This window comes from Oncorhynchus masou, chromosome 17 (genome assembly GCF_036934945.1).
Source record: "Oncorhynchus masou masou isolate Uvic2021 chromosome 17, UVic_Omas_1.1, whole genome shotgun sequence".
NCBI classification, from domain to species: Eukaryota; Metazoa; Chordata; class Actinopteri; order Salmoniformes; family Salmonidae; genus Oncorhynchus; species Oncorhynchus masou.
This window is the reverse complement of record NC_088228.1, coordinates 13671594-13684663: the sequence shown is the minus strand read 5'-3', so window position 1 is coordinate 13684663 and position 13070 is coordinate 13671594. Positions and strand designations below refer to the sequence as shown.

Genomic DNA, 13070 nt, shown 5'->3' with positions numbered 1-13070 from the left:
GAGCTCTATGGACAATTCCTTCGACTTCATGGCTTGGTTTTTGCTCTGACATGCACGGTCAACTGTGGGACATCATATAGACAGGTGTGTGCCTTTCCAAATCATGGTCCTCTACTCTTTTCACCAATGACCTGCCACTGGCATTAAACAAAGCGTGTGTGTCCATGTATGCTGATGATTCAACCATATACACATCAGCAACCACAGCTAATGAAGTCACTGAAACCCTTAAGAGTTGCAGTCTGTTTTGGAATGGGTTGCCAGTAATAAACTGGTCCTGAACATCTTTAAACTAAGAGCATTGTACTTGGTACAAATCATTCCCTAAGTTTTATACCTCAGCTGAATCTGGTAATGAATGGTGTGGCTGTTGAACAAGTTGAGGAGACCAAATTACTTGGTGTTACCTTAGATTGGAAAATGTCATGGTCAAAACATATAGATTCAATGGTTGCAAAGATGGGGAGGTCTAGCCTTAAGAGATGACACCACATTCCAAAAAGCAAGTCCTGCAGGCTCTAGTTGTGTCTAATCTTGATTATTGTCCAGTCGTGTGGTCGAGTGCTGCAAGGAAAGACCTAGTTAAGCTGCAGCTGGCCCAGAACAGAGCTGCATGTCTTGCTCTTTGTTGTAATCAGAGGGCTGATATAAATACTATGCTGCCAGTCTCTCTTGGTTGGCTAAGAGTTGAGGAGAGACTGACTTTCTTATAAAAAGTGATGCAATTTGTTGAAAATCCCAAATTGTTTGCATTGTCAATTTACACACAGCTCTGACACACACATATCCCACCAGGGGTCTTTTTACAGTCCCCAGATCCAGAACAAATTCAAGAAAGCGTACAGATTTATGTAGAGCCATTATTGCATGGAACTTCCTTCCATCTCATATTGCTCAAATAAACAGCAAACCTGGTTTCAAAAAACAGACAAAGCAACACCTCGCGGCACAACGCCTCTCCCATATTTGACCTAGATAGCCTACATACCAATACACACAAACTATGTAGATCTGTCCTTGAACGGTTCTTGTCTAATGATGTTCTGTATTATGTTTCATGTTTTGTGTGGTCCCCAGGAAGAGTAGCGACTGCTTTTGCAACAATGGGGATCCTAATAAAATACCAAATATCCAATCAATTGAATTGACCACAGGTGGAGTCCAATTAAGTTGTAGAAACCGATTATGATTTTTCAACGCCGATACCGATTATTGGAGGACCAAAAAAGCCTATACCGATAAAAATTGGTCGATTTTTTAAATGTATTTGTAATAATGACAATTACAACAATACTGAATGAACACTTATTTTAATACATCAATAAAATCAATTTAGCCTCAAGTAAATAATGAAACATGTTCAATTTGTTAAATCATGCAAAAACAAAAAAAAGTGTTGGAGAAGTAAAAGTGCAATATGTAAGAAAGCTAGCGTTTAAGTTCCTTGCTCAGAACATGAGAACATATGAAAGCTGGTGGTTCCTTTAAACATGAGTCTTCAATATTCCCAGGTAAGAAGTTTTAGGTTGTAGTTATTATAGGACTATTTCTACCTATACCATTTGTATTTAATTAACCTTTGACTATTAGATGTTCTTATAGTATTGCCAGTGTGTAACAGTATAGCTCCGTCCCTCTCGAGCCCAGGGAGGAGCGAGGAACCAGCAACACAACGACAACAGCCACCATCGAAGCAGCGTTACCCATGCAGAGGGGAACAACTACTAGAAGGCAAAGAGCGAGTGACGTTTGAAACGCTATTAGCACGTGCTAACTAGCTAGTCATTTCACTTCGGTTACACCAGCCTCATCTCGGGAGTTGATAGGCTTGAAGTCATAAACAGTGCAATGCTTGACGCACAACGAAGAGCTGCTGGCAAAACGCACGAAAGTGCTGTGTGAATGAATGTTTACGCGCCTGCTTCTGCCTACCACCACTCATTCAGATACTTGTATGCTCAGTCAGACAATATGCAACACAGGACACACTAGATAATATCTAGTAATATCATCAACCATGTGTAGTTAACTAGTGATTATGATTGATTGTTTTTTTATAAGATAAGTTTAATGCTAGCTAGCAACTTCCCTTGGCTTACTGCATTCGCGTAACAGGCAGTCTCCTTGTGGAGTGCAACGAGAGACGCAGGTCGTTATTGCGTTGGACTAGTTGAGGTTGCAAGCACGGGTCCCCCGAGCTGACAAGGTGAAAATCTGTCGTTCTGCCCCTGAACGAGGCAGTTAACCCACCGTTCCTAGGCCGTCATTGACAATAAGAATGTGTTCTTAACTGACTTGCCTAGTTAAATAAAAGGTAAAAAAATATATATATATATGGGCAAATCGCCGCCCAAAAATACCAATTTCCGATTGTTATGAAAACCGATTAATCGGTCGACCTCTAGTAGAAACATCAAGGATGTTGGAAACAGGATGCACCTGAGCTCAATTTTGAGTCGCTTAGCAAAAGGTCTGAATACTTATGTAAATAAGGTATCGGTTTTTATATTTAATAGATTTGCAAAAATGTATTAAAAAAACTGTTTTCACTTTGTCATTATCCGGTATTGTGTGTATATTACTGAGGATTTTTTTTATTTAATCAATTTAAGAATAAGGCTGAAACATAAGAAAATGTCAAAAAAGTCAAGGGGTCTGAATACTTTCTGAAGGCACTGTAAGTGTCTATGTGTTAGAAGAACACAGAGACATTATGAAACCACACTGTACATAATGAATACATACACCCCAGACATGGCAAACCACAGTCATTCACATACATGAGGTATAGCCTACTTACAGAGTACACACAATCACACACACTGGTATTGGATCACACAGTAAATCATTTTGCAGCATTCCACACATTCCATATCACACACATTTATTTACCTTTATTTAACTAGGCAAGTTATGAACAAATTCCTATTTTCAATGACGGCCTAGGAACAGTGGGTTAACTGCCTTGTTCAGGGGCAGAACGACAGATTTTTACCTTGTCAGCTCGGGGATTCAAGCAACCTTTTGATTACTAGTCCAACACACACACACACACTACAGTACAAGTCAAAAGTTAGAACACACCTACTCATTCAAGGGTTTCTTTATTTTTACCATTTCTACATTGTAGAATAATAGTGAAGACATGAATTAACACATTGGGAAGCATGTAGTAACCCCCCCCCCCAAAAGTGTTATTTCAAAATATATTTTAAATATTAGATTATTCAAAGTGGCCAAACCTTTGCATTGATGACAGCTTTACACACTCTTGGCATTCTCTCAACCAGCTTCACCTGGTATGCTTTTCCAACAGTTTTGAAGGAGTTCCCACATATGCTGAGCACTTGTTGGCTGCTTTTCCTTCACTATGCGGTCCAACTCATCCCAAACCATCTTAATTGGGTTGAGGTTGAGTGATTGTGGAGGCCAGGTCATCTGATGCAGCACTCCATAACTCTCCTTCTTGGTCAAATAGCCCTTACACAGCCTGGAGGTGTTGGATCATTGTCCTGTTGAAAAACAAATGATAGTCCCACTAAGACCAAACCAGATGGGATGGTGTATCGCTGCAGATTGCTGTGTTAGCCATGCTGTTTTTTTAAGAGTAGCTTGAGGTGGGGGACGCCTCAGTCATCAAAATGCAAATGTGTTGCAACTGAGGACAGATGTGTACGCGCTACGTGCTTCAGCACTCGGCATTCCGTTCTGTAAGCTTGTGTGGCCTACCACTTTGCGGTTGAGCCGCTGTTGCTCCTAGACGTTTCACTTCACAATAACAACACTTACAGTTGACCGGGGCAGTTCTAGCAGAGCAGAATGTTTACAAACTGCGTTGTTGGAAAGGTGGCATCCTATGACGGTGCCACATTGAAAGTCGCTTTTCAGTAAAGTCATTCTACTGTCAGTGTTTGTCTATGGAGATTAACATGTTGGTGTGCTCGATTTTATACACCTGTCAGCAACGGGTTTGGCCGAAACAGCCGAATCCACTCATTTGAAGGGGTGTCCACATACATCTGGTCATGTAGTATAGTCTTGCAGGCAGCCATAACTCTGTCATAGGTGCAACATTTCATGCCAGGTGATTTTGTGCACTCAATCATTGTTCAATACTTAGTAAAGAGAGACAGAGAAACACAGACAGACGAAAGACAGAGAAAGAGAGAAAAATAGAAAGAGAGTTGGTTTGAACACCTACAATGGCTGTGTGTTTGTGCGCCACTGTATATAAAAGCAACACCAGATATAAGCATGAGTCTTCGAGGAGGAAAAAAATAAAATACACCTGTTGACATCTTGACATACACTGTACATTCTGCCTTCCTGCTGTGCTAAGATACAGCCCTGGTGGAAAAGCTATGCAAGTATGTCAACTAAAACAACATATTGTCATGACAGGGACAGAACAATGGTCAGTGACTTAGAGTATTTCCGATGTGGTCCCTGAAGTCATGAGATGAATACTGTCTTTTCATGTGAGACTTGGCAGATGGTACCAGTTCTAGCTAAATTTAAGCAGGGATAGTAGCTGGTCCATTGGTCTATTAACTAAACCCCATCTGTTAACTAAACATCTCTCCTTAATACATTCTCATAACTTTAGCTGTGAGAGACAGAAAATGAGAGAGCATGTGGATAAGAGGGAGACAATCTGAGATTGAGAGAGCATGAAAGAGGGAAGAAAATGCAAAAAAGAGATGACAAGACAAATGAATGAAGTAAAAAAGATATGCTACAGGGAAGTGAGTTGGATAGCATGAGAATGAGATGGAGGAAGGAAATATAGTTGTGCACCGATATGGTGGCAAAGACAGAGAAGAGGGTGGATGGGAGGAAAGAACAAGAAAGAAAGTTGTGGTAAGATAGATTGGCTGAGAGGAAGGACAGTGATGAAAACAAAGAGAGCGCTGCGGGGGTGTTGGGGCAGGGAGAGCGCTGCGGGGGTGTTGGGGCAGGGAGAGCGCTGCGGGGGTTTAAGACAGTAAATGAGGCAGACAGAATGAAAGAAGAGAGAAAGACAGGAGAAACAAAGTCAATCTCGGTCTGACTTTCTTTTTTTAACGAGACATGATCATGTGTTTAAAAACACCACAGAGAAAGTCAGACAGAGAGAATAAGAGAAGGAAGAGAGAATGAGAGATGAAGGCACAGAGAGAGAGAGAGAGAGAGAGAGCGCTGCTAAAACAGGCAGACTGTCCTGAGGTGCCCCTCTGGTCTCCCGTAGTGACTGGCTGGGCAGATCCAGCACACAGATAAATGACTCTATGTCACCATATCCCTCTTCCTCCCTCTTCCTATCCGTCATTCTTGCCGCTCCTCTCCAATACCCTTGACAAGGCATCAATCATCCCCAACAAAAAACATTTGTATCCTTATTTTACCAGGTAAGTTGACTGAGAACACATTCTCATTTACAGCAATGACCTGTGGAATAGTTACAGGGGAGATGAGGGGGGGGGGATGAATGAGCCAGTTGGAAGCTGGGGATGATTAGGTGGCCATGATGGTATGAGGACCCACACAGGGTTCCAGACTAAGATTTTCCCACTGGTGGCACTAAGTTTCAGTTTGTGGCACCAGCCCATGATTTGGTTGCACCCAGCAAATATATATAATCTGCTGTCACGCAATAGAAAATATGAGTATCATTCTCAGTGCTTTATTAAATAGTATAATATACTGAGATGGTATTGAATAAATACTTTGTTTCATCATCTTATGTTGTGAACTATTTTAATGTGCAACCTATTCCAGTGATTGAAATGCATTGTGGGTAGACAATTATGCTATTGTTGTTATATTTTACTGTTAAAAATAAGGCTCCAGAATTATATATTTTTGGTTAAATAGAGATGAATTTGACTACATCTTTATGTGATCTAATATCATAGGCAAATTTATTTGGGGCTAATTCATCACCCGAGTTGGCCAAAGTGGAAACTCAAAACCCATTACCTAGATCACAAACTCCAAAGATAATAGCCACTGCTAGTAGCCATGTATTAATAACCCTCTACAAACTAAGCCCTGACATTTGACACTACAGTGAAAATGGTTAACTTTTTTAAAGCATGGGCCCTGAACTCTCGTGTATTTTCTACACTATGCAATGATATGGGCAGCGACCATGTAAGACTTTTACAACATACAGAAGTGCGCTGGTTATCAAGGGGCAAAGTATTGACATATTTTGGGGGATTTAGAGACAAGCTTAAAAGTTCTTGACTGGCCATTATTTCCACTTGTCTGACCACTTGACTGATGATGAGTTTCTCACAGGACTGGCCTATCTGGGTGATGTTTTTTCCCCCCCCTCGCCTGAATGATCTGAATCTAGGATTACAGCGACTCTGCAACTATATTCAATGTGCGGGATAAAATTGAAGCTATGAATAAGCCGTTGGAGCTCTTCTCTGTCTGCATTAACAAGGACAACACACAGGTCTTTCCAACATTGTATGATTTGTGTGCAAATGAACTCAAGCGTACGGACAAATGTCAAATGTGACATAGCGAAGCACCTCAGTGAGTTGGGTGCACAATTACACAGGTACTTTCCCAAACCGGATGACCCAAACAACTGGATTCGTTATCCCTTTCATGCCATGCATCCAGTCCACTTATAGATATCTGAACAAGAGTGCCTCATCAAAATTGCAACAAGCAGTTCTGTGAAAATGTAATTTAATCAGAAGCCACTGACAGATTTCTGGATTGGGCTGCACTCAGAGTATCCTGCCTTGGCATATTGCACTGTTAAGACTGATGCCCTTTGCAACCACGTACCTATGCGAGAGAGTGGACTTTTGGCCCTCACTAGCATGAAAACTAAATACAGGAACAGACTGTGTGTGGAAAATGATTTAAGACTGAGACTCACTCCAATACAACATTGTGTGTGTGTGGGGCAGGCTTACAATGATGGCAAAAAACAACATTTGAGAGTGCTCTGACCTCTGCTAGAGGGGGTACGCAGCTGGAGCTTGAATGTTTGAAGGGGTACGGGACTATAAAAAGTTTGGGAACCACTGTACTAAGCTACAATGGCAAGATAAATTATGTGAACCGTTTGGAAATAACTGGATATCTACATAAATTGGTCATAAAATTTGATCTGATCTTCATCTAGGTCACAACAATAGACAAACACAGTCTACTTAAACGAATAACACAAACAAGTATATGTTTTCATGTCTTTATTGAACAGTGTAAAACATTCACAGTGCAGGGTGGAAAAAGTATGTGAATCCTTGGATTTAATAACTGGTTGACCCTCCTTTGGCAGCAATAACCTCAACCAAACGTTTTCTGTAGTTGTGGATCAGACCTGCACAACTGTCAGGAGGAATTTGACCAATCCTCTTTACAAAACTGTTTCAGTTCAGCAATATTCTTGGTACAGTGCCTTGCGAAAGTATTCGGCCCCCTTGAACTTTGCGACCTTTTGCCACCTTTCAGGCTTCAAACATAAAGATATAAAACTGTATTTTTTTGTGAAGAATCAACAACAAGTGGGACACAATCATGAAGTGGAACGACATTTATTGGATATTTCAAACTTTTTTAACAAATCAAAAACTGAAAAATTGGGAGGTTTTGATGTTGGTGTGCTGTGGCTTTTTTTCTCCACACATAGTGTTGTGTGTTCCTTCCAAACAACTCAACTGTAGTTTAATCTGTCCACAGAATATTTTGCCAGTAGCGCTGTGGAACATCCAGGTGCACTTTTGCAAACTTCAATGTTTTTTTTGACAGCAGTGGCTTCTTCCATGGTGTCCTCCCATGAACACCATTCTTGTTTTGTGTTTTAAGTAACGTATACTCGTCAACAGAGATGTTGGCATGTTTCAGAGTCTCTCTAGGACTCTAGGATTCTTTTTAACCTCACTTTGCAGGAGCACAGCACAGAATGCTGTCATCTTTGCAGGACGGCCACTCCTAGGGAGAGTAGCAACAGAGCTGAACTTTCTCCATTTATAGACAATTTGTCTTACTGTGGAGTGATGAACATCAAGGCTTATAGAGATGCTATTGTAACCCTTTCCAGTAAGTCAACAATTCTTAATCTTAGGTCTTCTGAGATCCTTTGTTCAAGGCATGGTTCACATCAGGCAATGCTTCTTGTGATTAAAAAAAACCTCAAAATGTGAGTTTGCTATAGGCCAAAGCAGCTCCAATCTCGTCTCATTGATTGGATTCCAGGTTTGCTGACTACAATTAGCTTTTGGAGAAGTCATTAGCCTAGGGGTTCACATACTTTTTCCCACCTACACTGTGAATATTTAAATGATGTATTCAATATAGGCAAGAAAAATACAATAATTTCTGTGTTATTAGTGTAAGCACACCGTTTGTCTATTGTTGTGACTTAGATGATCAGATCAAATTTGATGACCAATATATGCAGAAATACAGGTAATTGCAAAGGACTCACATACTTGTTCTTGCCACTGTATATGCAATTGTTAAGGTCATACCAAGGATCATTTAGACATTTTCATTTTGAATTGTAAAACACCTTGAAGTATAAAAAATAAAATGTAATTTGGCCTTACTGCTATTAGCCCATACAAATGCATTGACCAACATATTCAATACATAGAACAGATAAGCCCCCCCAAGAAAAGTTGTCAGAACAGCTGTACAAACTTCAGACAAGTCCCAATATGCTTGTTGTGGGTCATAGAGCAAAACTGAGAGTGACATCTTTCCATAGGGGGTCATAATAGTTTGTAGGCAAAACCGTTTGGACGCTGCAGACGATTTTGTGAGAAGACGGATTTTCTGGATGTAGCATGGTCCGTCAAACACCGCCTTAGCGCCGTCAAACAAACACCGCCTTAGCGCCGTCAAACAAACACCGCCTTAGCGCCGTCAAACAAACACCGCCTTAGCGCCGTCAAACAAACACCGCCTTAGAGCCGTCAAACAAACACCGCCTTAGCGCCGTCAAACAAACACCGCCTTAGCGCCGTCAAACAAACACCGCCTTAGCGCCGTCAAACAAACACCGCCTTAGCGCCGTCAAACAAACACCGCCTTAGCGCCGTCAAACAAACACCGCCTTAGCTCCGTCAAACAAACACCGCCTTAGCTCCGTCAAACAAACACCGCCTTAGCTCCGTCAAACAAACACCGCCTTAGCTCCGTCAAACAAACACCGCTTTAGCTCCGTCACCTTTCACCACAGATGTGGAAGTGCAAAATCGGCAGATGGAGTGGATTAAGACAACAACAAAACATCTCTAGCTTAAAAATACAGATTTATATGGGGATTTTATTATGCTAATTAGATTTCCGTGTGGGAGCGGACATCAACTCCAGGTTTTTTTTAGTCAAACAGTACATTATGTAAATTTCAATTGCAGTTGTAGCCTACCGTCAAATGAGGCTATGCACTCACAATGACCAATGTGCATTTCGCAAAGCCATATCAAATATCTTGTTTGTAACGCACAGTGCTTTTGGAAAGTAAGTTTTTTTACTCAATCACACCCCATAATGACAAAGTGAAAACAGGTTATTAGAAATGTTTGCAAATGTATTAAAAATAAAAAACAGAAATACCTTATTTACATAAGTATTCAGACCCTTTGATGAGACTCGAAATTGAGCTCAGGCACATCCTGTTTCCATTGATCATTCTTGAGATGTTTCTACAACTTGATTGGAGTCCACCTGTGGTAAAGTCAATTGATTGGACATGATTTGGAAAGGCACACACCTGTATATATAAGGTTCCACAGTTGACAGTGCATGTCAGAGCAAAAACCAAGTCATGAGGGTCAAAGGAATTGTCCATAGAGCTCCAAGACAGGATTGTGTCGAGGCACAGATCTGGAAAAGAGTACAAAAAAAAACTGTCTGCAAGTATTGAAGGTCCCCAAGAACACAGTGGCCTCCATCATTCTTAAATGGAAGAAGTTTGGAACGACCAAGAGTCTTCCTAGAGCTGGTCGCCCAGCCAAACTGAGCAATCGAGGGAGAAGGGCCTTGGTCAGGGAGGTGACCAAGAACCCAATGGTCACTCTGACAGAGCTCCAGAGTTCCTCTGTTGAGATGGGAAAAACTTCCAGAAGGACAACCATCACTGCAGCACTCCACCAATCAGGTAGCCACATGAGAACCCGCTTGGAGTTTGCCAAAAGGCACCTAACAAGATTCTCTGGTCTGATGAAACCAAGATTGAATCTTTGGCCTGAATGCCAAGCGTCACCTCTGGAGGAAATCTGGCACTATCCTTATAGTGGTGGCAGCATCATGCTGTGGGGATGTTTTTCAGCGGCAGGAACTGGGAGACTAGTCTGGATCAGAGAGATAGTTGATGATAACCTGCTTCAGAATGCACAGGACCTCAGGCTGGGGCGCCGAGTTCACCTTCCAACACGACAACGACCCTAATCACACAGCCATGACAACGCAGGAGTGGCTTCGAGACAAGTGTCCGAATGTCCTCGATTGGCCAAGCCAGAGCCCGGACTTGAACCCGATCGCAAAATATCTGTGCAGCGACGCTCTCCAGCTAACCTGACAAAGCTTGAGAGGATCTGCAGAGAATAATGGGGTGTGCCAAGCTTGTAGAGTTATACCCAAGAAGACTCGAGGCTGTAATCACTTCCAAAGGTTTCAACAAAGTACTGAGTAAAGGATCTGAATACTTATGTAAATTTAATATTTCAGTATTTCAGTTTATTTCAAACAAATTGACAAATGTCTAAATCTGTTTTTGCTGTCATTATGGGGTATTGTATGTAGATTGAGGGGAATAATTTAACAACATCAATTTTAGAATAAGGCTGTAACATAAAATGTGGAAAAAGTCAAGGGTTCTGAACACTTTCCAAATGCACTGTAGTTGCTATTGAGTTGAGAAGTATACCTACAGAAAGCTGACGCTCCTCTCCAAGCATGACAAGAGGATAGTGGTGTTTTCCCCGCAATTGGATTTTAAAATGTTATACAATCAGAACTCATTGTTATATAATCAGAAATGGGAGAGTGGCTCACTCAACACAGCATCAGGCCCCAGCAAAACAGGTAACATTATCCTACAGGGGAAGGCAGGCAGACCCTTTCATTACATTAATCATGAGGATAATATACTTTACCGTTTGACCAAATCATGGCTTTAGCCTCCTATAAAAATAGAGGATGTTGAGTGCACCAAGGTGACCAATACATTTTAAAACTTGCACAGCCAAGTCAAAGGGTTGCAAAATGCTGGCCGCCCACCATACACACTTAGTCAAATTAAAGTCAAGTAGTGTACATGTTGCACCTGGTCCCCTCCCTGTGGACCCCCCCAGTACCCAGCTGTTCAGTGCCTAAACCCTCCCTGGTCAATGACTGCCTGGCAGCCAGCTGCGCCAGCCTCAGAACCCAACCCGGGGCAGAGGGCTTTGACAGTTGCCAATTCCATGTAACAGATTGATGCTGAGACTCTTGATTATTTTACTTGTCAAACAAAAACCACTCATTGCAAAGTTAAACAAACCATATCGCTTTGTAACAATGTCCACTAAAATACAGTGCAGATGCAAAGTTTGGTCACATAATTACGTTTTTTGCTGTTTATGCAGTCAATCTGTTAAAATTACGGAATTTATCGCTGAAGCCAAGACGCTCGCACTTTCTATGTTGAAGCTATGTAAACATTAGTACACCGCCGAGAAGTCAACTTCAAATCGACAATTATGTAGAATGTCAACGCCACAGGAAACTCGCAAAGTTTTTAAGCATTCAAAAAAAACGGTTGATATGAATACAATTTTAACAAACGTAGCAACTCACCGTCTTCGATTGTAACTTCAGAACCGCTCCAGCAGTCGATGCATTGTGAATATCCATTCACCTCGTCTAGAACGCTTCAACGAGGTAGGTTATCGACCACAACACACAAGTCAAGAGTGACGCGATTGGCTAGGTTATTTGTGTGCCCTAGTGTCTGCCCGTTTCACGCTTCAGTGGGCGTTTCTAAACCGGGTACTTTTGGTTCCTGGATGCTGATTCATGTGTATCAAACAATTTACCACGGGTATAACGCAAAAATACTTGTTTACTGTTGTATTTATATTTAACTAGTTTATAATGGCAATAAGGCACCTCAGGGTTTGTGATATATGGCTAATATAGGCTACCACGGCTAACGCCTTGATCACACCGACAGGTTTTTGCATTTTTATTTATTTATTTATTTTACCTTTATTTAACCAGGCAAGTCAGTTCTTATTTTCAATGACGGCCTGGGAATAGTGGGTTAACTGCCTGTTCAGGGGCAGAACGACAGATTTGTACTTTGTCAGCTCGGGGGTTTGAACTCACAACCTTCCGTTACTAGTCCAACGCTCTGGATATGTGTGCAACAAAAATTTAACATTGACCTTCTGCTACCATTTCTGTCAAGCTGTCTACACATACAATTGAATGCATACATTTGATAAATCCAACATATTAGTGACACAGAATGCACTGCAATTAACCATGCAAGTCAAACACAGCGTTCCATTGGAAGGGAATGTTCTTCTGGTGTACCAAAATGCAATGACACTCTCGGGGTCATCAAGGCGTGAATGTTGAACTTTTGTTGGACACTAATCCGTACCATTTTGTGCAAAACCACTGTAGGTGTGATTGAGGCGTTAAAGAACAGCCCTGAGCCCTGGTATATTTAATGCTGCTTTCATAACCAAGTGACAGGTAGGAATTCAAGGTTGTGAACAAGTGAATAGGACGTTGGTGCATTCATGTTTTGAACTGGGAAATTCCATCCAACATGGAGGTCATTTAAGGCCTGTGATTGTAAACTCAGCAAAAAAAGAAACATCCCTTTTTCAAGACCCTGTCTTTCAAAGATCATTTATACAAATCCAAAATAACTTCACAGATCTTCATTGTAAAGGGCTTAAACAATGTTTCCCATGCTTGTTCAATGAACCATAAACAATTAATGAACATGCACCTGTGGAACGGTCGTTAAGACACGGTAGGCAATTAAAGAGGTCTTTCTACTGACTCTGAAAAACACCAAAAGATAGATGTCCAGGGTCCCTGCTCATCTGCGTGAACGT

The 13070-nt window shown here is 41.4% G+C and overlaps 1 protein-coding gene across 1 annotated transcript in view; it reads right to left on the bottom strand.

Annotated features, from left to right (window-relative positions):
- The window catches only part of LOC135558538 (SPRY domain-containing SOCS box protein 4-like), a 136281-nt gene extending 124403 nt beyond the window's left edge, over positions 1-11878 (bottom strand). Inside the window, exon 1 of the mRNA XM_064992411.1 lies at positions 11794-11878. The gene's annotated coding sequence lies outside the window, so the exon portion shown is untranslated. The remainder of the gene's footprint in view (positions 1-11793) is intronic.
- Positions 11879-13070: the final 1192 nt, after the last annotated feature.